Source organism: Falco naumanni, chromosome 12, assembly GCF_017639655.2.
Source record: "Falco naumanni isolate bFalNau1 chromosome 12, bFalNau1.pat, whole genome shotgun sequence".
Classification (NCBI taxonomy): Eukaryota; Metazoa; Chordata; class Aves; order Falconiformes; family Falconidae; genus Falco; species Falco naumanni.
The window spans coordinates 27,426,487-27,438,274 of record NC_054065.1 but is presented as its reverse complement, the minus strand read 5'-3'; the positions used below and the strand labels follow the sequence as shown (position 1 = coordinate 27,438,274).

The window sequence follows — 11,788 nt, the reverse complement described above, 5'->3', positions numbered from 1 at the left end:
TAAGTAGAATAATTTTACTGAAATGATCTTGCATTAATTAACGAGCTTTTATTCTGTTGTCACAACTGAGAGCTTTTCACATATTTCATACATAAGGTATATAGCGCAAATTGTCCAGAAAAACTTACTAATCTTAAATATAGTGCTGGTACCTCCACACTTGCTAGTAGGAAGGTTCCAGATAAATCTGAATGTTGCTATTATTCATGAATTACTTACCATTCTTTTAAAATGTTGATGTAATTGAAATCCAGCATGTGATTTTTTTAATGAAAGAACCCTCTATTTTCTACATGGGCATTTTTTTTAAAGATAGTTGTACATTGGAAGTGTATATAATGTAGCTTGGTTGTGACAGTCTTCTCCAAAAATAGCTGTGTTGGAAATGTTTTAAGACAAGTACTTTGATTCCTGGGAGAAAACAGCAGTGCCTGTAACCACGCTGAAGAGCATTTACTCCTGTGAAGGAGCAGATTAAACTGGGATACCTTTTTCAATGGTTGCTCGGTGGATTAATGGGAAATAGAGCAGTGGCTGAGCTGCACCAGTGCGCAGCCGGCGTTTACAAATGTACTGGGAGGGCAGAACTCCTCAGCGTGGCAACTAGGAGGTGCTGCTGCCATCCCAGTGTCATCTGCCCGCGTGCAAGGCTGTTACAGTGTAATTCAGAGCCCTTGTCTTTCAGAAACACGCGTGGACTGATGATAAATTCAGTTTATTTACGTGCTGATCTTCTGTGAATTCGATTTTGAAGTAATTGTTTTTAATACAAACAAGTGTATAAACTAAAATAAAGCTTTTGCTTAAAAATCAGTAGTGCATTTTTTTTTCTTTCCAAATCATGGTGGCGTCTGGAAACAGAATGACACCAATTTACCTTCTGAAGTGTAAAGGTGTAAGTTTGCTCAGTTCCTTTTGTATCTCTGGTTGGGGGTTGAGTGTTACAGGCTCATGTGTGGTCCTTCTCTTAGCCTGCCTGGGAATTTTAAGGAAAGGAGGTCTCACCGTGTACAAGATGTCTGTCTCTGCCTTCTGCTTCTGTTTATGCAAAAGTTCATGGCTCCACTGGCAGCCGGAGGGCAAGGTTTGTTCTTTGAATCAGCTCTGTCGGTGGCAGCTACTTTGTTTGTCTGCCTGGACTGAAGAAAAAGTGCTAAGAAGAAGCAGCTGGCATGGCAGGGGAAGGAAAAGCAGGCTCCGGAGCCGCGGAGGAGCAGAATACCCATCGTTACGTGTGTCTTGAGAGCTGTCGGGCACGGAGCTGGCACAGCAGGGCCCCTGCTCCCCTGGCAGACTGGCTGCTGGCACAGGGGGATCACTGCGCCTGGAGGTGACGGTACCCTGGGTCTTCAGGGAGTCTGGGGAAGCAGGCAAGGTGAGTGCATTACCTCTTTTTTTGCTCTTCGTTCCATTAATCAAAAAGTAAATTTAACTGTAAAAAGACAGAGCTAACGCTTGGTTTGCCTGCACTAGGGTGTATTTCTGCCCGCAGCTTCTATGAGATGTCAAAACCAAGCAACGCTGCCACGTAACGGTGGGTACAGCCCAAGGGGTGCTGCTCAGGAAATACATTTTGTGCTCGTTTGACCTAATGTGATGAAGACTCTAGTGGGAATAGGGTAGACGGCTGAAGGAACAGAAAGGACAGTTTTGCCTGCTGGAAGTTACCACAGGTAATAACAATGATTGCTTAAATTCTATTTACAATAGCTCATTACAGCCTTACCAGCAGCATGGTTCTTCCAGTGAAAGCTGCTTCGGGGAGTGGGTGTAAAACCTCTGCAGCGTGCGCGTGGAGAATGTCTTGTACCGTCTCTATAACCAAAAACTCCAACACTCACTCCTGGTGGGGAAGTTCCCTTCAATTAGCAGGCAATACTGTGAGAGTGCTGTTACGTTTTTAGTATTTTAGAAAAGCTAAGCAGTGGGGTGGGTTTTCTTGGGGGGGAGGGCAAGATACATTTTAAAACATTAGTCCTACCTTTTTTGTATGTAAAAATGTAAGCAATACCAGTTACGGAGTACCATGAGAAAAGTATTTCATGTCCGATCCACAGGAGTGGGGAAAGCTTTTGAAGAGAAGACTGAAGGTGCCCAGTTGGCACCGTGTGTGCACAGTTGTCGTATCATGTCAACGTACTATCAGTCTTCCTCCTCATAGGACTGGCCAGTGCCGCTGCAGCCAAACGTTTCAAGTGATTTTCCTTTTGTACCTTGAGCTAATTCGTTCTGCCATCTGAGCAGGGATAGGAAATGCCGCAATGCATTTGCGGTCACAGGCAGGCGGACGACAGCAAAACCTTTTTAAGTCTTCCACAGTGCTGCAGATCAGGTTACGCATGCCTGGTAGAGCAGGGGATTTACTAGTTGCTTGTTACTTCACAGCATCGGCTCCGCATGTTCACGTTAATATGAATAGCGCGCCTTACCGTTGGAAGATGACATTTTTTGAGCGCACCCTTCTGCTTCTCTGCTTGCTCTCTGCATAAAGGGTTGCAGAGGGCAGCGGTTCAGAGGGGCCATGGATTCTTCAGGTCCCTCCTCGGCCGAAGAAAGGGAAGGTGAACATGCAGCGGTGGTGCCATCAAGAACAGCTATCAGAGCAGTAGCCCATCCTGGGGACCTGTGTGAATGGTGAATGGAGATGACCTGGAATTGAAAATGGGGAATTCTGAGCCAGTAATATCACCCTTGTAAAATAACTCTTATGGAAGATGGAGATGCCAAAAGAGTTCCAGTCACTCCATGCAACAGCCATGAGAAATGTCTTTGCAATGTTCAGGAGAAATATTTAACAGAGATCCCAAGGGTGAGAAACACAACTGATCATATATCCATCAGTAGAAACATGCTCTGACATTTGAACTGGGATACATGTATACACACACACACACACGTTGCTTGTACCTAATGCTCATGTGCCCAGCCTGGCTCGAGATCCCTGAACTGGAGCTGTGCACACACAAGCTTCCCAGGACTCGCTTTTACAGTGCTTGTATTCCCTGTTGGAACTATATTGCTAGGTTTAGTCAGCCCGACTAAAGGATCTTCTTGCTCCTGTATTTCAAACTGCAAAGGCTTTTAAATGTTAATCACCTGACCAGAAAGAGAATCCATCTAAAGCTTACAATCAGACGAAGTAAATTCCTGTGAAAAGCACTGTAATACCCTGTAGATGCTTAGGAATATAAATGGAAATTAATGAGCAGAGAAAGGTGAAAAAAAGGAAAAAAACTTGAATTCAAAGCCACATTAAAATTCAAACCATTTGCTATTGGCAACACAGCTTTAAAAAAACCACCCCATACTGTAACTGTTAATAGAAAACCCTTACTACTGGTGACAGAAATAATGCTCGTGTGAAGTTGTTCAAACAGAATAATGATGTACAGAAACAAAGCAGAACTACTTCATGCTCGTTTCTACTTGTGATTTCACAACCTTGTCAAGACTCCTCTGAAAGCAAACTGCTACTGCAGACAAAAGATAGAGGTTGGAATCGTATGGCAATTTCTGTACATGTTTGTATCTGCTTATCACAGCCTTCAGGGAATGGAACTTTGCCAGACTAAAAATCCTCTATTCCCACCAAAATAAATGGGAGTTGAAAGTCTTAGCAGCGAGGAAGACTGGGTCTGTGAAAGTGCAAATCTGAAAGCGATGAAGGACATTGTACCTGAGCATACTCTGCAACAGTCCTTGTTTCTCCAGGTGTGGTTTCTTCATCTTAACAAGCGGTCAAATCTTGTTTGCAATTAGTGTGTCTCTCAGCAGCTTCTCCAATGTCTCCTGCTTCAGAGAAAAAATCTTTTTGGCAGGAAAACACTTCCTTGACAGAATTTCAAGAAAACACGACAGTTACTCAGTGACTGACATCTCCGGAATGAGCCAACAAGGAATGTTGGTGGGTTTCACTGTGACTGGATCTCTGCGTGGCACACATGCAGGTGCACACACATGTAAGGAGAGAGTTCTCTGATCAAAAATACAGAGGTTTGTATATGCTTGTGGTTCTTTAGCCATGAAGTGACGGGGAAAAGTATTTTCATTTTTAGGAGCAAGCCACAGATTTATATATAGAAATTAGATTTTGAGGTGAAATATTACAAGATGATGCTGAAGATATGGAAAGATACTGAATAAAAGCAACAACATATTTTGACCTATCATTGATTTTTGTTCTATTTGAAGACCAAGGATAAGTAACTCATCTTCCATTTCTGCCACCAAGTGTTGCTTCTGTGTTTGGTTAGACCATTATGGAAACAATCCCTAAAAAGAAAATTAATTGCAATGTGCATTTCACAGCTGGATTCTTTTAAGTTTGCTGTTGGAAAGGAATAGTCCGGATTCATCTCACTGCTTTGACCGGCTTTAAGGCTGGATAACACCTGTTGGCAGGCTGAAAGCTGAGGCTCTGTGTGACAGTGGAAAATTGGCAGAAGCTGCCCTCCGTCAGCTCGCAGGACGTCAGCCACCAGCACACGTGCAGCATGGCCTGCAGAGGTAACCGAGGACGTTCATCTACTGCAGTTAAGGCAGAGCTATAAATAACTGTGTGTGTCCCTGCCCTTGTTAAATTATAGGGAGACAGAATTTACATAGGCTTAGCTACTTCTAACAAATGCACTTAGGCTGTTTTTAATATCATTCCCAAATAACCCTGAATAAAGAGCTGAAGCAATGGTTAAATAAAAGATGAGGCTTTGGGTGCTTTAAGAAACAAGCAGACATGGAACTTGTGACCACGGAGGTATTTATATTCCATAGTTACCTGCAGTAAACAGATGCTCCTCCCTGCCACACGGTGTTGGTATACGTGTGCAGGCAGGTTTCACGAGCAGAGATTAGGCTTCTACACAGACCAGGCTTGCCTCCTGCCGTGCCACGGGGGCTCCACGCAAAGCGCCTGACAGGTAAATGACACTGGTTTGTCACCTGTTACACAGAGTTTTCATTTCTGCAGGCTGTTGTCTTCTTGACAAGGTACTGAGGATCTTCTGGGAGTGAATTAGTCCCACCTTGAGGTGCTGGTCAAGTGCTTCTTCATTATTCTCAACAAGCTTCTGTGGGTTTCAGCAAATGCACTTACATTTTGGACTAGAGTACAATTTCAGAAAAACATAATTAAACCCATGTAGTTAAGGCTTTAATTAGATATACTTTAGATTTAAATTTAAGTGATACTGTTGCATGCACTGAAACATGCTATATTAACGTTTTCATTAGCCACTTTTATTATAAAGGAATACCACACGATTACTGACAAGAGGGTTAAGCAATGCAGATGGCTGAATTCTGCCTCCGGTTACAAAGTGATAGAAGTGAAGCCAAATTACACTAGTGCACTTTAAGGAAAAAAACCCTGAATTACTGAATTTAATAATACAGCTTTGGGTAAGACACGCATTGATGTTGCGGAACAAAAGTCTTTTCATCATTAGTTTTGGAAAACATAAAATTTCACTTTATGCCAAGTGTATGTTGGTTAAGTTGTCCTTTGATTAAAATATACTTATTGCACAAAGCTGCTCTTTAAGTAAAAAAAATTTGTCAATTAGAAGCAAGAATATCTTTATCCTGACTTTTTTTTTTTTTAAAATGACTGACTTTTTTGTATTAAAATCTTGTATTGTGTAGGCTGATAAATTTCCCTGGTTATACCGAGATCACATTACTACAGCCACATTGATTTCCATGGAATCATTTCTGATTTGTACTCATGTAATAAGGCCAGGAAGAATAAAATTTTCCATTTAAACCATTTCTTAATTCAGTTGTATATTTTAATGTGCTTCTAGATCTGAGTTCTATACTAACCATAAATGAGAAAAATACAACTGTAAAGAAGGAAAGAAAGAAAATACAAGTTTTATTTATACCACCTCATTTTGATTAAAAATTAGTCATAGCTAAGGCAGGATTTTGCAACATGTGGGAGCTTTTCCAGGCCAGTTCTCATAGCAGTTACATACAAAAGCATTGGGTTCAAAACAGCTTTTTAGTTGCCTTTGAAAGTATGTTAAATTCACCACTTTTTATTAGTGTTTATTAGCATTTTACAAAATTAGGTGATCATTTTTAAATCCTGCACTCTCACTATGCAAACCCATGGTTTGAAACACTAACTAAAGGAAAAGCTAGGCATGCTGAGGAATGACATGCTTAGCTAAACGCTAAGGAGGGTTTCCTCTTACAGCATTATTTAAACCTGCAGCCCCTACATGGGCATCATTCTTAACTGTTTTTCCCTATTTGTAAGACTATTAGGAATTCACCTCGGCTATAGTGGAAATCTGTCAACAGACCACCACTCTGTTCTTCTCATAAAGAAAAAGCCCCAACGCCTCTACATGAAATGCATCCATATTGTATAAATACCAAGTGGCCCATGCTGAGGTACTTTTTTGGCTACAACAATATTAAACTTCCACTTTAAAAACCAGAGAAAACTGACTCCGGACACTAATTTTCTTTTGAAAAATTACTAAATGCGTAAATAGAAGTTTCAACACTAAATAAGTAATGTTTAACATACAATCTTCAGAAAAATGAAAATAATAGTTTACCTGCTATTGATCAGCTTTTTCTGCAACAGCTGTAAGATTCACAGCAGCACCATCCAGCCCCTCCTTCTCAACCACATCAAGCACTTCTCCAAAATTCAGACTGCAGCTTACATCTAGAAAACATTCTTGGTAAAGGACATCAGTTGATCATCATCCCACCCCTGAGAACATCAGGGCAGAGAAACCTCTGAAACAATTTGGCATATTTAAAGAGAAGTGTTTTGATGAGGGAAGGTCTTGTCCTGCTACTATGCAAAAAGGAGAGAAGCCAAGGCTATAATCTCCAGGTTTGGTTTTCCTAAAACATTTTTAGTGCTTAGAAAAAGCAAGAGCGTGTCAGGAGGTACCCTGCTTGAAATGTGAGACTTACGGAATGAAAACATTCCTAATCAATTTATAACATTACTTAGCACTAAAATAACTTCCTTTAGAATACAAATTTCAGCTTATTAGGATGAAGAAGCTAAAGACTTTTACATTAGCTCAATTATTTTAAGATGCACTTACTGCAGACTGCAGAGAGGAAGACAGCTTGAAGTAACCTTTATCAGAGCACACGAGGATTATAAATGAAAAACTGTTCATAGGGATCACACATTTGTCCTTTTGGGATAATTTAGAAGAGACTCTTTTTCTTGCCAGCACCTGTAGTGACCTGGCTGTTGAAAAACCCTTGCTGCCTCTCTAACATGTTTGGCAGCTGCCATGGACACGGTGGGAGTCTGGGATACAGTAAGAAAACTTCATTCATTCTTTGAGAAAGCAACCACATGATAGTTGTGGTAACTAACTCAGAAAAAAGAGATGAAATTGGTGAATTTATGTAGAACAGCTGGAAGGGACAGGCCATTCTTGTTTGCTAAGTTAATCAAAAGAAACCTAGGTTTTTATTTCTTCTCCCTTTAAACCTCTTGGTTTCTTTTTAAAATAGTGACTTGTAAAAAACAAGTCATGGCACAAATCCTGCACTTTTTTTCTGTTCCAGGTACTGAAGAGCCTGAGTTTCCCTTGCTTTTGCCTGTCACAGACAGCCTCACTGATGCCACCAGCACTGTGTAGACTCTACACAGATTACAGGAGATGTTCAGCTGTGCAGAAAGAGAGGCACATGGACTAACAATAGTGCAGGTTTAGAACATTTTTAAACAACACAATTCAACTTTTAATAAGCTTCATGGTGCTAAAGTGGGTTAATTAGTAGGATTTGTGTGTTATTTTTTAATTATCCAGATTCTGAGTAGTGTCATAGCCAGTGCTGGGCTTGACAGCTCTTCTGTGATCATAAGTCTCAAAAGCCCAACCACAGATTTTAGGACAATTTGAGCATAAACCATGCAACAGCTGCATCTGCTTGAAGTGGCCATAGCAGGATCTACAGCTAGAGTGGCAACCTAAGTATTTTAGCCACATTTCTGGCTTCTGGATCTGAGGCATGCAGACAAGTAGCCTGCAAAGAAAAGCCGTCAGTCCTCAGTCGGCTTCAGGGAGTCAACTATAGCCCAGTTCAGATGCCTTTCGCTAGATCAAGAAATTACCTGAGCCTTAGTCGAACCTAGTGATGAACCCACAGCTCCTCACGGTCCAAACCAATAAGCCACCACAAAAGAGCTTCAGAAGTTCATTGCAACCACCCTGACATTAAGGAAAACGATCTGAGGTGCCTTCCCCAAGTCCCTAAAGCACAGTCCATGCTGCAGGGCTGGTCATTTCTCCTTTAAGTAAATGGGACCCTTAAATTACGAAAATCATGCAATGAATGTTTATTCAGGGTACCAATTAATTTTCTTAACATTTTTGATCCTTTAGACTGAACAGCTGTAACTGTTCCACAGATCCAAAAGTGCTAATCCAGAGATCAAAAGTGCCAAAGCTGCAACTTCTTTCTGTTCCTTTTAATCACGCAGTGAGGAAACAGAAAGTCTTCAGCAGTGCCAGAACAGGTAAGGTTTTGTACAAATGTCATTATCATTAATTTTTTCTAATTAATTCTGATCACTAATTATTATTAAGCACAAAATTATTATTAAACCTGTAATCTTTAGATCTGTTTGTTCTGATCTCCATTCAAAAGAAAAATGCCACCAAAGACCCATTTAGCCCCATAACCAGAGAGGGAGAGCAGGTGTTACGGCTGGACTGGTATGTCCCCAGGGGTATCTGTTTATCTCCAAAAAACTCACGGTCCAAAGGCTTCTGAAATGGAAGACATTTTCTTTGTATTTAATAGCACTCAGTAATTTTTTCTTTAATGCGTTTTCCCAATCACTGTGTGAATCCATATGAACTCCCAGTCATTGTACTCTAGCGAAGTTTGAAGACACACTGGAAAGAGAGCGATACTCTTGAAGTGAGCATCATGCCAAGACTTCTGAATCATCAAAAATGAGATATTATCCTGTTAAAGCATAAAAAAGATCATACAGTGCCTTTATTTTCTATAGTGAGAACAGCTGTGCTCCCGTTTAAGTGACAGCACTTGGGCAGCATTGCCCACTCATTGCAGGTGCCCAGCAGAGGGCTCTGATACACCAAAATTTATTCAAAGGCAGCTTTGAGCAAATCTAGAAATCGCAGCTGGAGCAGCTCTGAAACCCAAGTGGCAGAGCTAGCGCGATGTGCATAGCTCCTTCTGGACAAGTTTTTACTTGAATCTTTTTTGGCTGCTTTCTTACGTTTTGTGTAATGTGACAAGCGACACCAACCTGTGGGGTTTTTAAATCCAGGGCATGTCCGTGGAGGTCTGGGGTTCATCTGGGTTCATACCTGGGTTCATGTCCACAGACTTACTTTGGAAGTCCATCAGTGCTCCTGTCTGTGGGTTGAAAAGCAGGCTCTGTGTGTGTGTGCGCGCACTTTTCTTAAGCACAGGATTTGCTCAAGCAGTATTCAATGTCTGTGGTCCCAGTTTCACACATTCTGTGGCTTCCTTGACGGCATTCCTGAAACCTGAAAGGTTTCTGGGGTCATTTTGCTTATCTCAAGTTAAGGAAGTAGAAAGAACAACATAAACCTCTCCTCAGGTTTAGCTTTTAGCATATAAGAGCAAACTATAATCCTTTGTGTGTGCATATATAATTATTAATATTACCTAAATAAATATTGAAAAGTCTTAAAAAATCTTTTTTAAAAACTTAAAATCAATTTCACAGATGAATATTCTTGTTAAAAGCCTGGAAAAATGACCTTTAAATAATTAGCTCCTTTGACAAAAGTTCCAACTGATTTCTTCTCATTTTTGCACATGAAAAAAATGTGAATCATATTATTTTTTAGAATTACCATGTAATTAGTGATGTTATAGTTCCATTATATTCCACTTTTGCCAGTACAGTTCTTAACTCCATCAAAATAAAGGTTAGATACAACTGACCCCACTAACAGACAATCACATAAACCACATGCTACTATAAGGATTGAGCATTATAACCATCATGTGAGAACAGGTATATTAAATATTTCTGTTTGCTTACACACACTGGACTTGACTAGGGAGCGAAAGCTCCAGCTCAGAAATTGCCCCAGGTCCTATCATGCCTGCCTACGGACAGGACATCAGGAGTGCTGCTTGACTAGGACTCGGAGGCAGAACGCTTATAACAGGGAAGGTTATTCCCACTCACCTCGTGTGCTCAGCGGACTCTCCGTGGGGCAGCAGCTTATTTCCGAAGCCTTCCCATCCTCCGTTTTCCTTTTGCATTTGGTAACACGTTTTGAACAGCTTTTGAATCGTGGAAGTAGAATTACTGACTTCTGGGTTTTCCTGTTTAGTCCACACACAATCCAAAATATTCTCACATCATTCTTGAATGTTTAGAGTGATGTAGCATATCTGGAAGAGATTTTATTGATTAAATGTGTGATAGCACGTAGCTGGTGCTGGGAGCATGTTGTGAGACATTCAGCTAAATACAGCTATGGATGAAAATGCTGGTATATCCTTACATCTGTGAACCTCTGGGAAAAAATCTATTGTTATAAAGGTACGTCCCCAAATTTACCTAAAGAAATGTAGATATGTTTCTTAAATATCTTTATTAAAGCAAAACAAATTTGTAGTTTTCACCATTATTTCAATAGCAAACCCACAAATTCCTATCTCACTCGTTACCTCCACGTTTTACCTCGTATTTTCATGCGCTCTGTTCCTTTAATGCAGTTGATATTTTATAGAGTACTAGCAAATAAAAGGAATTGCTTAATGTCCTCAGATTTTCTGTCAGCAGCATAAACTGTAGTGTACTACAAACCTCATTAACTTTTGAAGTAAGGGCTTGATTATATGATTTGCATCGCATTAGCTGTACCTTACCAAGTTCTATGCTTTTCGGCTGCAGCGCTCCTCCAATTGGTATTTCATGGTCCACACAATTTACAGCAACTTTACCTATAACAAACTATGATCTGAGCTGTAAAAAGTATGCTAAATAAACATATTCTTTCTCAAACTGCTGGCTATATGCATCCATAATGCAAAGGCTCCCCATTTATCTACGTGACTCCTTAGTTGTAAAATACATACTCTAATTACATTCATTACATTCATTAATATTTCTGATAACACATGTCTGTATTCAGAGATGTAATTATAAAAAAGAAAGGTAATATAAAAATGCTACTTATTCCATTATAATGATTGTTTTATTAAGCGTACCTGGTATCATTTTATGCCATTTAGAAAATGGAACTAAATTAAAGAAAAATAAGTATTTCTTAATGGCATTATGAAAATTCACCATTTACATTGAAATGGTAATTATGAGAAGTTCCAGAATTTTATACAGAATATATGAGAAGTTACAGAATATTAGATTAGTGATGCAAAGCTCCTCCATAAATGCATTTGCCTAAAATTTCTTCCATAAAATTAGTGATGTGTTGTGCCTGTGTATCTATTACAGAAATACATAATTTTCACAGCTTCTTCCAAGTGAAATGTTAAGTGAGAAAATAAGAAAACAGGAATAAAATCCCATCAACAAAACCAGCTTTTAAGTAGTAATGGATTAAAATAGCAACTGGCAGAGAATGTGAAATAGATGCCGAAATATTGTATCTGCCTCATTCTCCCAATCTTCCTCTCCTCATAGATGTCTTTGTGCCCCACACCTAATTTGTTCAACTGGCTTATTCTCAGCTGCTCTGCAAGGGAGCATCCAGCAAGCTTCCTCCCCCTTCAGGCAAGTATCACCACAGGCCAGGCCAGGAATATGATTTATGCT

At 40.0% G+C, this 11,788-nt stretch overlaps 1 long non-coding RNA gene across 2 annotated transcripts; it reads right to left on the bottom strand.

Moving 5' to 3' along the window:
- Positions 1-118: 118 nt before the first annotated feature.
- LOC121096143 lies at positions 119-7,449 on the bottom strand. Of its 2 annotated transcripts, XR_005830362.1 has the most exons (5): positions 6,570-7,449; positions 5,022-5,100; positions 4,775-4,909; positions 1,982-3,792; positions 119-1,859 (listed from the first exon to the last, which is right to left on the bottom strand). It is a non-coding gene; the product is annotated as an uncharacterized LOC121096143 (long non-coding RNA). The 2 variants fall into 2 exon arrangements; XR_005830361.1 differs by having other exon boundaries at positions 119-3,792.
- Between the last annotated feature and the right edge of the window lie 4,339 nt (positions 7,450-11,788).